The sequence below is a fragment of the Hevea brasiliensis genome, chromosome 11, assembly GCF_030052815.1.
Source record: "Hevea brasiliensis isolate MT/VB/25A 57/8 chromosome 11, ASM3005281v1, whole genome shotgun sequence".
In the NCBI taxonomy this organism is placed as follows: Eukaryota; Viridiplantae; Streptophyta; class Magnoliopsida; order Malpighiales; family Euphorbiaceae; genus Hevea; species Hevea brasiliensis.
In genome coordinates, this window is record NC_079503.1 from 5,840,957 (window position 1) to 5,855,943 (window position 14,987).

Genomic DNA, 14,987 nt, shown 5'->3' on the forward strand with positions numbered 1-14,987 from the left:
ATTATGCAAAATGTATGCATCAGTAGCTTAAAAAAATTTTAACAAAAATTTTTGGAATTTTTTTTATTTACCTAATTAATAAAAAAATTTAAGTTTGTATTTTAAAAATTTAAAGACTTTTTTATTAATCAAAATAAATTAAAAATTAGTTGGTTTATATTTTTTAAAAAATTTTTTAGTAATAAAAAATTTTAAAAATACTTAATTTGTGAGTAAATCACATTTAAAGACATGAATTTAAATGTACTGTCCGTCACTCTCTTTTAAGTCTAAATGTTATGTGCCTAATATCAGTTCAGCTTCTTAATATTGATTTGAGAATGAATTTTGTACCTTAGAAATGTGTTTATAATGGTAATTTCCGTACTGTTCATATCAAGTTATAATTTTATTTTATTTTTTTTTTAATGCAAGTTCCTCTTGGACCTCTTCACACCCAATGGTTCTGTCAAATTGTCTAAGCATGCTCACCTTAAAGCCGATTGCCTCTGGGTGGCTAGTTGGATGTAGTTTTGTATTTGGAGGACCTGACTGGGCCAACATTCAAAAACCCATTCAGGCAGCCCAAAGCACAGCTATAACGAGAGGCAGTACTAGTAGTCTGGATTGAATTACTGATGCCAACCAACAGAAGTGAACTCTCTTCCAAATTTCAAACTTGATGGTAATTTGGGCCAATTAGATAACCTTATCCACCAATTCCTAACAGCGAAGCTGCCACATAGGACAACGATCAGGACGGCACGTTCCCCTGGCATCTCAATTTTCCACCTCTCATTACATTCCCTTCCCCTACTCTCAAAAACAACCTTAAGAATCCCATCTTCCCAATTTGGACAGTAAATTCATAGAAAGAAAGGTGGTGGCCTAGAGAGAGCAGAACCAAAGATCAGAGAAAGAAATGGCCTCAACTTCAGCTATTTAAATGGCTATGCCATTAACTTCTGCAAGCCAAAAGAGGGGCTCTTCCAAGCTCAGAGGCCTTCTTCAATCCATTGCATGTGAGGGCATCTAAGGCTATGGTGGCGTCAAAATCCAATGGGAGGTTTCAAGTGAAGGCTTCATCAAGGAGAAGGCAACATCGGATTGACAGCAATGCACTCACCGCTTCCATGGTGATTCCCAGGTGGTCAAACTTTGGCCCGGGTTTCTCCATCTCTCAAGAACTTATTGCTCAAAGATTGTGGCTGGTGGGGTTGTGCTTGTTGCCCTTGTTGGTGCCGTGATTGAGTAGCCAATTTCGACTCGCTGCTTGAGCTAAGGGATGTTAAAAATTCTGAGAATTCCGGAATTCTTTCTCCTCTTTATGTTATGTATCTCTATGATGTTTCCAGTGATAATCTGTCTTCAATTCTGTGTTTGTTTTGTCTGTCCTTTCACCCAAACTCGTGAATTCTGAAATTTTCAATTTCTAATTTGGCCCGATACACCTTACGCTTAATCACACCATAGTTTGAAAGGTGCCTACAAATGTATGTCTCTAACAATGTTGATAAAATCACTTAACAATTAAATTTCGAGTCAGTTTGCTAATGCCTAAATGAATTTTGAAGAACCAAAGCTACCGGATCTAAAATCGTGTCTTTTGGTTCAGACATTTAGTATCTAGGATATTATGAAATCAAGTCAAGCGTGTACATACTATCTCAAGAATAATTCACCTTGTCCGCCTTTAACAACAGCTTATCTTCACCTGCTCACACCGTACATTTCCTCTTTGATCTTTAGCCTGAATATATACCGTGAAAGAGAGTGTTCCAAATTATATCTGCTAATCCGCATCATCCTCGCAATTCATATTGCAACAAGTACAATTCCTTTGCAGAGTTAACCTAATATCTCTTCCTGCACTCTGAAATTGCTACCCAAGACATCGCGGTATGGTCTTGAATTTGAAATTGAAGAAGATACCCATAGTCACATACATCAAATTCTTGATTGCATCTATCACATTGCCATCTTGAGTTTCCTGATCTTGCCACTTTCTGGTTACACTGTCTATCACCAATCATCATTGGTATTAGAAGAAAAAATACAAGTAATGAAGGAAAGGATTGTGTATTTATCTGTGTCTTATTTACAGAGATATTACATCTATTTATACATGAGAATATGAGCTAATTTAGACAAGAATAATAATTGCTATAATTATGCTGCACAAATCTCTTATAATCATACTAATTGCTGTAATTATGCTAATCCCCCCCCCCTCAAACTCAAGGTGGTAGCATAGGTGCCAACTTGAATTTGCTTAAGAGATCCTGAAAGCGAGTGGGAGGATGCGTTTTAGTGAATATATCAGCGGTTTAGCTGACAGAGGAGACAGAAATCAAACATATGGTGCCATGAGCAACATGATGACGTACAAAATGACAATCAATTTCGATGTGTTTGGTATGCTCATGAAATACATCATTATGAGAAATCTGTATGGCACTTCTATTATCACAATGAAGCATTGTAGTAGAAGAATGAGTGACACCCAAAATTAGTTAATAACCACCGTAACCAAAGTAATTCAGATGTAGCATCAGCAAGAGCATGATATTCAGATTCTGTGCTAGAACGTGAAACAACAGTTTGCTTTTTGCTACGCCAAGAGATAAAAGAATTACCCAAGAAGAAACAATAACCAGTTGTAGAGTGACGATCTGTCAGATCACCAGCCCAATTAGCATCAGAGTAGCCAGATAATACTATGGAGGAGGTAGCGAAAAAGTGCAAACCATGAAAAAGAGCGCCTTTGATATAACGAAGGATTCGAATTACTATAGAGAAATGAGTTGAGCGAGGAGCAGACATAAACTGGCTGATCAGATGAACAGCATATGAAATATCAGGTCGAGTAACTGTGAAATAAACAAGACTCCCGACAAGCTATCGATATAAAGTAGGATCATCAAGAGGAGTGCCATCAAGAGGTGTAAGTTTGCAATTGAGCTCCAATGGGGTTGATACTGTTTTGCTATCAGTGATGCCTGCTCGAGAAAGTAAGTCAGATGATACTTGGCTTGAGATAGATAATAGCCATCAGAATTTTGAGAAACTTCAAGACCCAAAAAATAGCTGAGAGAACCCAGGTCTTTCATTTCAAAATGCTAATTGAGATAATGTTGTAACTCTGAAATACCAGATGAATCATCTCCTGTTATTATCATATCATCAACATAAAGCAACAGAAGAACAATACCACTATCAGTTCGGTGAGTGAATAATGCAGAATCATGTGGACTAGAGAGAAAACCAAGTTGAGCGAGATGGAACTAAATTTGGCAAACCAGGCCCTGAGAGCTTGTTTTAATCCATATAAGACTCACCGAAGTTTGCAAACCTTATGAGGAAAATGATAACCAAGAGAAGGATGCATATAACCTCTTCTGTTAAATCACCATGAAGAAAAGCATTCTTGACATCCATCTGGAAAAGTTTCCATTTACGAACTGTAGCAATAGCTAAGAGCCTGCGAATAGATGTTAATTGGGCCACTAGAGCAAAAGTTTCTTCATAGTCGATACCATACTCTTGAGTGTACCCTTTGGCTACTAAGCGAGCTTTGTAGCATTCAATAGTTCCATCAGAACGGGTCTTGATTTTGTAAACCCATTTGCAACCAATAGAGGTCTTGTTTGGTGGAAGATCAACTAAATCCCAAGTATGAGTTTTCTAAAGCCCAAATTCGCTACCATAGCTTGCTGCTAAAGAGGGTCAGTACTTGCCTCACGATAAGAATGAGGCTCATGAAGGGTTGCAATAGTAGAGTAACAGTGAAAATAAGAAAGATAATGAGGAGTTTCTCTTACACGGATAGAACGACGAAGAGTAGTGCTAGAAGGAGATGTAGGCGTAGGTACTGGATCAACAACTGGTACAGATTCAACAGGGGCAGGTGTAGTTGGGCTAATATTGAGCACATCACAATCACCTAGATCAGGACTTGGAAACAGCTCTTTGGAGGAGTCAGTGAAAAATAGAGAGTCAGTATTGACAGAGTGATGAAATTTGGAAAGAGAAGAGAACATAGTATTGTCCCAAAAGGTAACATGATGAGAGATGCGTAACTTATTAGAAACAGGATCCCAACAACGATACCCTTTGTCTTCAATGTCATAACCAAGAAAACAACATAGACGAGCATGGGGTTCTAATTTGGTATGTTCATGAGGTTGTAAAAGAAAAGAAACACATCCAAAAGGTTTAAGGATGGAATAGTCAGGAGGTTGTCCAAACAACTTTTCAAAAGGAGATAAATTATGAAGAACCAAGGTAGGAAGACGGTTAATAATATAAACAGCATGAAAAGCTGCTTCTCCCCAAAATTTTTCTGGACATGAGGCAGAAAGAATAAGAGTACGTACAGAATCAGGAATATGGCGATGCTTGTGTTCGGCTCGCCCATTCTGTTGAGAGGTGTGAGGACAAGAACATTGAACAACGGTGCCTTGTTGACTAAGAAACTAAAGTAAAGAAGAATCCTGATATTCCATGGCATTGTCTGTTCGGAGAATTTTAATATCACAAGAGAACTGAGTTTTAATCATTTTTGCAAATGTGATGTAAATTTGTGATAACTCAGATCGATGTTTCAAAAAATATATCTAAGTAAACCGAGAATAATCATCAATAAATATCACGAAATAACGAAAACCATTTATTGAAGAAATAGGAGAAGGACCTCAAATGTCAGAATGAATTAAACCAAAAGGAGTGTCTGAAGTAGTATTATTATGAGAAAAAGATGATGCAGGTTGTTTTGCAAGATGACAATTTAAACAATTAAATGACTCAAACTTAGTAGATCCTAATAATCCACGAGAAATTAAAGGTTGAATTTTACTGGTAGAAGCATGACCAAGATGAAGATGCCATTGGTGAATGAAGAAAAGGATTGTGTATTTGTCTGTGTCTTATTTACAGAGATATTACATCTATTTATACATGAGAATGTGAGCTAATTTAGACAAAAATAATAATTACAACACAAATCTCCTATAATCATGCTAATTGCTGTAATTATGCTACACAAACCTCCTATAATCATGTTAATTATTGTAATTATGCTAACAATTGGGTATGCTGTGCAACAGAATGTATCTATTCTAACAAAAGTTATTCTTGCACGCACTGTGACCCAGTCTGGCCTATCTGATCTTCCAAGACCTTCACACTTGATCTGAGACACTGTTTTACGCATCTCATTCTTAGGTCCTCCTGTCATAGTGTCTCTGGAAATGGACAACGAAGCACCATTCTGCCCTGCTTGATCAAACCAGACCTTCAGGCCATGAGCCTCAAGAATATCTGGGTTTATAAAGAGCTGAATAGAAGAAATTGTCCCTGTGGGTTTTACACTGAAGTCACTAACCTTAACTGCTTTGATAGCTAAAAATCGAAAAACCCCAGAATCAACAATCTCTTGCAGCTTTTGACCTTCCTTATTGCAGAAATCCCCCCAAAGGGTTAGCTCAACACTCCTGCCGGAACTATCCCTCAGATTCATAATTGTTCTTTGAGTCTCCATACCATTCTTTCTCAAGATAGGAGCAGAAGGGTTAACAGATATCACGATGCCAATAACATCGAGTATGGCATTGTTCTCGGCATTCACAATTTCACTAATGAGTTTGAAGGAGAACTGTTGTTGTGGTACAGAACCATCTTCATTGGGACAAAGATCCACAGTTGAAGTTGCCTCCAAAAATATCCCCCTTCATTCTTCAAATGGTTGAAATTCTTCTGTGCAGGTTTTAAGTTACCCTTTGAAATCAAATAGACTCTACCAACCTCAATGACATCATAAAAGTAGTCAACATCATCATTGAAGCAGGTCACTTGTATTCCACCTCCATCAGAGTCGAGAAGGTCAAAGGAGAATGCCTTCCCATCTCCTCGAGCATTGTTATAGCAACGGAGATCCGCTTTTGCAGTTACCCTAGCCTCAATGGCCCATTGCCCCCGATAAGGATTCAAAGCAGCAATGGGAATGATACGTGTTGGTGCCTCATTCTTCATAATAGCAGCATGATTTTTATAATTTGGAGCTGGTAGCTATGGGGGTTGAACAGTTGGTTGGAAACTCTGATGATTATTATCATGATTTTGGGAACTGAAAGTGGATCAGAAACTTTTCATATTATTGCCATGATTTTGAGAACTCAAAGATGGCTGGAAACTATGCACACTAGAACCCTTATTTTGAGCACTCAAAAACTCTGCATATCTTGCCCGTTATTTTGGGTACTTTTGTTGTTATAACCAATCCCTGCTGATTGCATCAATTTGCCATTTGGAAATGCCTTCTGAGCAGCCATATCAGTAAACAATTTTGGATTTCCAATTATTTCAAAGTCTAGAATTATAGTTTCCAAGTTCAGTACTACAATAATCCTATGCAAAGAGGCACAAAAAACAGAACATATCAATCTCAATCATAAAGAAGTGCTAAATACATCTGCTGGGATGTCATGACCCAAATAACGATGAAACAGTGATCATTCCACAACCAAACAAACATTCTTGTTAACTTTTTTTTTCTTTTCTCATCAAAATTCAAAACTAACCGATGGCCTATTATAATTTAAATAATTCTTTGTCACCATTCACACAAAACACAAGATTTTGCATCAAGAACAAGGTCAACATAAGTCAAGCAAATCAAATCTACTTAGGACCAAATAGAGATAATCAAGTATCACAAAAAACACTCAATTTCATGTAAAAAGCACATAAATCCTCAAGTTACAAACTCAACCTCCATGAGTTTGTTCTAAAAAAAACAGCTTCCTTCCACCCTAGTTTTAATAATTTATAGTTGGACATATGAGCACGTCAGTCCTTGAGAAAAGATTATGCAATTTCCCTTTTTGCGTTAAAAAAAACTCCTAGCAAATAAATTAAAATCCTATGCATTCCAAAAAGCACTTAAAAAACGAAAGGAACTTTAGCTGTCCAAAGATAAAACCAAGACTCAAGAATTAAAAAGGGTGAAAAGGTACCCAAAAATGCTTGATAATAATCCTTTTACGTGTATAATAAAATGTAAGCTAGCTATAAGCCATTCACTAGTATGTATATGTGTGTGTGTGTGTGTATATATATATATATGTGTGTGTGTGTGTGTGTGTGTGTGTTATAATAGGCACGCAAATCTAAAGAACACAAAATCACACAATTATACAATATAAGAAAGAGAAGAAAAATAACACAAAATTTACGTGGTTTGACCGTAAGGTCTATGTCCATGAGTAAAATAAGAGAAAAAAATTCTACTATGATGAAAAGAGCAAGATACAATCACTCAAAACCCTCAAACCCTAACCCTAGTATATTTTTCTAATATCTAGGGACTCTACTGTAAAGGACAGAATATTACAATATTTATACTGGTCCATACTACCACAGATTTCACTTTTTATCCCAATTGGGTCACAGAGTGAAACTTTTGGATCGAATCACAATTCGAATCCATGAACACTATCCAAAATTCAAGCCACATAAAAATAGCAGTTCTTCCCCTTGTCTTGAATTTCCTCCATTATCACAAAATCTCCACAACACTCTGTCTTTCCATATGCCCTCGCTAAGGTACTACTGAGCACTATAAACACCAACTAAGTCTAAGTAATACCTAAACGTGCTTAGTGAGACTCCCTTGGTCATCATATATGTTGGATTATCATATGTAGAAACTTTCTACACAACTACAGTCCCCCTGAGATACAATGTTCCGAATGAAGTAATATCTAACATCAATGTGTTTAGTTCGCTCATGGTACATATAATTCTTTGTGAGATGTATTGCATTCAGACTGTCACAAAACACTGTTAGCTTATTCTGTATCAATCCAAGATCACTCACCAAACTCTGTTACCATAAAGCTTCCTTTACTGCATCTACTAAAGCCATATATTCAGCCTCTGCAGTGGATAAAGCAACTGTAGCTTGAAAAGTTGCCTTCCAACTGATAGCACTTCTAAAGAGAGTAAACAAATAACCTGTCAGAGATCTCCTCTTGACTAAGTCCTTTATAATATCTGAATCCAAATAGCCAATAACTGAATCACTCATCTTGGCCTTGTCAAATATAATATCAACATATGTAGTACCCTTCAAATACCTTAGAATTCATTTCATTGCCCGCCAATGTTCTTTCCCAGGACACGCCATGTATCCACTCAGAATACTAACTGCATGTGAAGTGTCAGGTTAGGTACAAACCATAACATACATGATGCTACCAATAGCACTTATATAAGGAACATTGGATATGTATTCCATCTCCTCATCTTTTTTTGGTGACATGTGTACAGATAGCTTGAAATTGACAAACAGAACAGTCACAGGCTTATCATTATTCATGTTGAAAGGCTTAAGTATTTTCTCAATATAGGCCCGTTATGACAAGAAAAGCTTTCCAACACTTTTATTCCTGGTAATTTTCATTCCCAATATATTCTTTACAGCACCCAAATTTTTTATCTCAAACTCATCACTCAACTATTTTTTACAAAATGTTAATCTATGACATGCTTTTAGTAGCAATAAGCATCTCATTCACATACAACAGCAAATAGACAAAGAAATCATCTGCAAGCTTCATATGATATACACAACTATCATGCGAACTACGAATAAAGTCATTACAAATCATGAATGTATCAAATCTTTTATATCACTGCTTAAGCGACTATTTCAGACCATATAAAGATTTCTTAAGCAAACAAACATGGTTTTCTATACCTGGAATGACAAATTTCTTAGGCTGACTTATATAAATTTGCTCCTTTAGCTCACCATGCAAAAATAATGTCTTCACATCTAGTTACTCGAGCTCTATATCATGCAGGGCAACCATAGAAAGTAAGACCCTGATAAAACTATGCTTCACAACTGGAGAAAACACTTCATTAAAGTCCATCCCCTCCCTCTAAGTAAAGCCTTTTACTACTAACCATGCCTTATATCGAGGTGCTTCAACCCCTAGAGTGCCTTCCTTCTTCTTGAACACCCATTTATAGCCTACCACTTTTTATCCTTTAGGCAATGTTACAACTTCTAAGTCTGATTCTTGTTAAGAGATTCAATTTCTTCACCCGTAGCACTAACCTACTGATTTGCATATGAACAAGAAATAGCTTTCATATAAGTGATGAGTTCATGCACATCAACTGTCTCAATAACTGACAAGGCAAATGCAACTAGATTTACATATGCACATCTCTGCGGGGGTCTAATCTATCTTCTCTCTCTACCAATTGCAATGCTATATGGTCCTTGTTGCTATTACTCACGTGTATCCTCTTGTTGATCAGGATCTTGCACCTCATCCTCTGAATCACTGGACTGAACTGCTAAAGTATCTATCTCAAGCTTTACCTGTTGATGCATGCATTTTAGATCATCATTTAGGTATAATTTTTGCACATTATTTACCCTTGTTCATAGCTATTATTATAGATATTAGCATATATTTAGTCAATTTTATAATTTTCACACTTCTTAGTTTAATTTTTGGAATTTATTTGTTTTGTAGGTTAAATTTGGAGAAATTTGATGTATTTTGATCAGAGTAGCCATTTGGAGGAGATTAGAGTCGAATTGCAAAAATTTTGAAGTTGAGTAAAAAAATGGCCAAGAGCGACACAACCTGCAGCACAACCGAATTAGCTTATGTCGCAGGTTGTGTCGATCGTCAGATATTCAGGCCGAGAGCTACACAACCCGCGACACAACTGACTCGGCTTATGTCATTTTTACTGGAAATGGTTGACGTGGCATTTCCGTTACTCCAGCTTTTTACCTCACTTTCTCTGGAACCTTCCCCTTTTTACCCATTCTAGGGCAGACCCTTAGCCTATATAAAGTCTCATTTTATCATTTTCTTTCCATAGAGAGCAAGGGAGGCATTTTTGGCAAGAATAGAAAGAGAAAAGGAGGGAGCACGTTCTGCATTTTTCCAGCAGCAGCAAGGATCACGCCAAGACTTTTCTGCAGCAGATCCTTCTGCAATTTTCTGGGTTTTTCTACCCTTTAGCTTACATTTCCATTATTTCTTCATTTATACATTTGGGTTTGTCTTAAAACTATGAATAGTGAGTAGTTGATTGAGATTCTAGAGATGGGTTTGTAAATATTGATTTGTATTGTGGTTTTTAACTGATTTAGCCATTTAAATGGGATTTGTTACATTTTGATTTATTGCTTGTGTGCTTGTTGCCTTGCTTGATGAATGGGCCCTCATTAAGTTAAGCTTTAATCCTTAATAGATGGACTAAAAAGTGAATGTTAGGGATAGATAATCTTGCAATAAACTTTATTTTCTTGGTGTTAGAGATAAGCTAAGAGAATTAAGGGGACTTTCCAAAATCAATTAGAGCATTAATTGGGTTTTTGTTAGGTTTGAAATACTGTGAAAACAGGGTTTGATTTAATGAAAACCAACTTTGAAATGCTTGAAAAAGGTTTCAAAAATTTAAGAATTGATTTCCCTCAAAATTGCAATTCTCATGTGTTTGGCTAAATTAGGGATAAACCACATGCAAACAATATTGAAAATCCAATCTCTAGAATCACTTTAATTTTTATTGAATTTAGATTTAATTCCTCTCAATTTCATAAATAGAAATTTCAAATTAAATTTTGGTAATCTAGTTTAATTAATTTTAGTTAATTGTTTAATTTAGCTTAAATTCCTCAAATACCAATTTTAATTTTTAGATTTCATTTTTAATATCTTTTAAATTTTGTCATTCTAATTAGCTTATACCTTTATTTCCAATTTAAGCACAATTCCCTGTGGGATCGATATCATTTTTTTTTAAACTATACTACTGTGACCCGTGCACTTGCGGACACACCGTATCAAGTTTTTGGCGCCGTTGCCGGGGAGTTGTTTGTTTTTAAGTTGGATTTTAATTGTTTTAAGCTAATTAGAATTTTTATTTTCTTTTATTTTCACTATTGTTCCTTGTGTTTTTTAGGTACTTTTCTTGTTTATGAGACGATCGAAAATCACAAGTGATACTAAATTGTTGTTCAACCCAGAAATTGAAAAATTCTATCGAGCCAACAAAAAGGAATACAAAAGAAGAAAAGAAGCAGAAAAAGAAGAACAACAAAGATTTGAGCAAGAGGAGACAATTAAAAATATGGAGAATCAAAATAGAGCTATTGGTGGAGACAATGGAGGAAATGAGCAAAATAGGCAAAATGAAGTGTTTAATCAAAATGATCCTCAGAGAAGATCCATGTTAGATTATGCTTTTCCTAGATGTGCAGATGTGAGAGATAACAGACCTATCATTGGAGCTAATCAATTTGAGTTAAAGACTGGTCTCATTCAAATGGTTCAGAATTCACAATTTGGAGGTAGTCCACTTGAAAATCCTCATTCTCATTTGAAGAAATTTTTAATGATATGTGGCACACAAAGACAGCCTGGAGTTTCAGATGAAGTTATTCGGCTCACCTTATTTCCATTTTCTCTTCGGGATTCAGCATTGGAGTGGTATGACTCACTTCCACAAGCTATTATACTTGGGAGCAGCTATCTCAAGCTTTTCTATCTCAATTTTTCCCACCTGGGAAGACCACTCATTTGAGGAATTTGATGGTAGCTTTTAAGCCAAGGGATGATGAAACTTTGTATGAATCTTGGATGAGATTTAAGGAGCTTGAAAGGCAATGTCCTCATCATGAAATACCCAAATGGATGATTGTTCAGAATTTCTACACCAGAGTTACTCCAGCCATAAGAAACACAATTGATTCACAAGCAGGAGGAGATTTCATGAGAATGACAAGTGAAGAATGCTATGATCTATTAGAGAAGATTGCTCATAATACCCATTTATGGGGAAATCCTAGAGCACTTGAGCCAAAGAAGGCTGGGATTTATGAACTTGACTCAGTTAGCTACATGAATGCAAGATTTGATCAGTTGACTCAGCTTCTTAGTGATTTTTGCACAAAGGCAACAACCTCAACTCCTACAACTATGCAACAAGTTGCCTTCACAGATGGAACTCAAAGTTGTGGAGTTGATTACTCTTCTTATGGTGATGATTATTTGCAAGAACAAGCTGCTTATGCAGGAGGTTATCAACAAAAACCTATGGGAAATTTTTACTCTAATGTGAACAACTCAACATGGAGACCACAAGCAACTTTTGCTCAACAAGGTCAAAGCTCAAACTATGCTCATAACCAACAGTATGTGCAGCAAAATAGGCCTCAATTTCAGCCTCAGTTTCAGCCCACAAGGCAGCCACAACCTGGATATCAAGCAAGAGCACAACAATCCCTTCCACCTCATGAACCGAAGCCAACCTTGGAAAGCATGATGGAGAAATTTTTTGCTGAACAAAGCAAGATGAATAGCAAATTGGAGGAAGAAATGCAACACATGAGACAAACCATGGATCAATTACAAGTCCACAACCGCATGTTGGAGACTCAATTGGCTCAACAAGCAAGCTCATCGGGAAGCAATTCCTATGGGAAACTACCTAGCCAACCACAAAACCCTCATGAATAATGTAAGGTTGTAACCTTGAGAAGTGGTAAAAAAGTTGGTCAAGAGAGTGAAAACAAGAGAGAAGAAAAAGAGAGCACAAAAGAAGAAAATTCAGTTGAGAGCAAGAAAAATGAAAAAGAAGAAGAAAGCAAAAGTGAGCAAGATGAGGGAGAGAAACCATACATCCCACCTGAACCTTACAAGCCCACCCTTCCCTACCCTCAAAGATTCATCAAGCACAAGCTAGACAAACAATTTGGCAAATTCCTTGAAGTGCTAAAGAAGTTGTATATCAATGTGCCATTCACTGAGGCACTATCTCAAATGCCAAATTATGCCAAATTTTTGAAGGAGATTCTTTCCAACAAGAGAAGGCTAGAAGATTATGACACCATCAACTTGGGAGAGCAATGTAGTGCTATAATTCAGAAGAAGTTACCTCCCAAACTCAAAGATCCGGGTGTGTTTTCCATTCCTTGTCATATTGGTGATAATTGTGTGGCAAATGCCTTATGTGACCTTGGAGCTAGTGTCAGCCTAATGCCTCTTTCAATATATGAGAAGTTGAATATGGGAGATTTGAAGCCCACAAACATGTATCTTTCATTGGCTGACCGTTCAATTAAGTATCCAGAAGGCATTCTTGAAAATGTGCCTATCAAGGTTGGGAAATTCTACATTCCGGTGGACTTTGTCATTTTAGATATGGAAGAAGACACAAAAGTTCCTATCTTATTGGGAAGACCCTTTTTGGCAACAGCTGGTGCATTAATTGATGTAAAGGGTGAGAAATTGACACTTAGAGTGGGAGATGATCAAATGATATTCAACATCAATCCAGCCATGAAAAGGAAACATGAAGAAGTTGAGTCTTGTTTGCGGGTAGACATTATTGATGAGATTGTTCAAGAGCATTTCAGAAAAAGCTATCCACAAGACCCTCTTGAAAATTGCTTAGTCCATGGTGGGAGCATTGATGATGATAATCACAACATAGCTGCTTTTGCACAACACTTGGAGAGTTCTCCACCACATCCTGAAGCCACAATTTTTCAACTTGAAGAAGTGCAAAATTTGGAGATCAAACCACCATCATTAAAGGTAGAGGATGCCCCAAAGGTAGATCTTAAACCTCTTCCTTCCAACCTCAGGTATGCTTTTCTTGGACCAAATGGAACATATCCTGTTATAATTAATGCATCTTTGACTGATATTGAGAATGAAAAATTGTTGAGAGTTTTGAGAGAATATAGAAGAGTTTTGGGTTATGCAATTGATGATATAAAGGGAATTAGTCCAACAGTTTGTATGCATAGGATTTTCCTAGAGCCAAATAGTAAACCTTCCATTGAACACCAAAGAAGATTGAATCCTACAATGAAGGATGTTGTGAAAAAGGAAATCCTAAAATTACTAGCTGCTGGAATTATTTACCCCATTTCTAACAGTGAATGGGTGAGTCCTGTGCATGTTGTAGCAAAAAAAGGTGGGGTGACAGTTGTTAAAAATGAGAATAATGAATTGATACCCACTAGAATTGTTACAGGTTGGAGAATGTGCATAGACTATAGGAAGTTGAACAATGCTACAAGAAAAGACCATTTTCCCCTTCCTTTTATGGATCAAATGTTAGAGAGATTAGCCAAGCATTCATTCTTTTGTTACTTAGATGGATATTCTGGTTTCTTTCAAATTCCAATCCATCCTGATGACCAAGAAAAAACTACCTTTACCTGTCCCTATGGCACCTTTGCCTATCGAAGGATGCCATTCGGATTGTGTAATGCGCCTGGCACATTTCAAAGGTGCATGATGGCCATTTTTTCTGATTTTATTGAAGAAATTATGGAGGTCTTCATGGATGACTTTTCAGTATATGGCACTAATTTTGATTCATGCTTGACTAATTTGTCTAAAATCTTGCAGAGGTGTGCTGATAATGATTTGGTGTTGAATTGGGAGAAATGCCACTTTATGGTCCAAGAGGGAATCGTTTTAGGGCATTTGATCTCAAATAGGGGAATTGAAGTGGATAGAGCTAAAATAGAAATTATTGAAAAAATGCCCTCCAACCATCACAAATTAGTGCGGAGTTTTCTTGGACATGCCGGGTTTTACCGGCGATTTATTCAGGATTTTTCTAAACTTGCTAAACCCTTAACAAATCTTTTGAATCATGATGTTAAATTTGATTTTAATCAAGATTGTATGGTTGCTTTTTGCAGGTTAAAGACGGCATTAACAACAGCTCCTATCATGCAACCCCCGGATTGGACTTTACCATTCGAAATCATGCGTGACGCAAGCGAGTTTGCTATTGGAGCTGTCCTTGGCCAACGAAAAGATAGAAAACCTTATGCCATTTACTATGCAAGTCGAACCCTTGATGAAGCTCAAGTTAATTATGCCACAACTGAAAAGGAGTTCCTTGCGGTAGTATTTGCACTCAATAAGTTTCGTTCTTATTTGGTCAAT

General features: G+C 36.7%; 1 non-coding gene and 1 pseudogene across 1 annotated transcript; both read right to left on the bottom strand.

Annotated features, from left to right (window-relative positions):
• Positions 1-1,689: 1,689 nt before the first annotated feature.
• On the bottom strand, positions 1,690-6,009 carry LOC131170624 (replication protein A 70 kDa DNA-binding subunit A-like; annotated as a pseudogene).
• Positions 6,010-11,591: 5,582 nt separating this feature from the next.
• Positions 11,592-11,698, bottom strand: LOC131170924 (small nucleolar RNA R71). The gene has a single exon (XR_009141688.1). It is a non-coding gene; the product is annotated as a small nucleolar RNA R71 (small nucleolar RNA).
• Between the last annotated feature and the right edge of the window lie 3,289 nt (positions 11,699-14,987).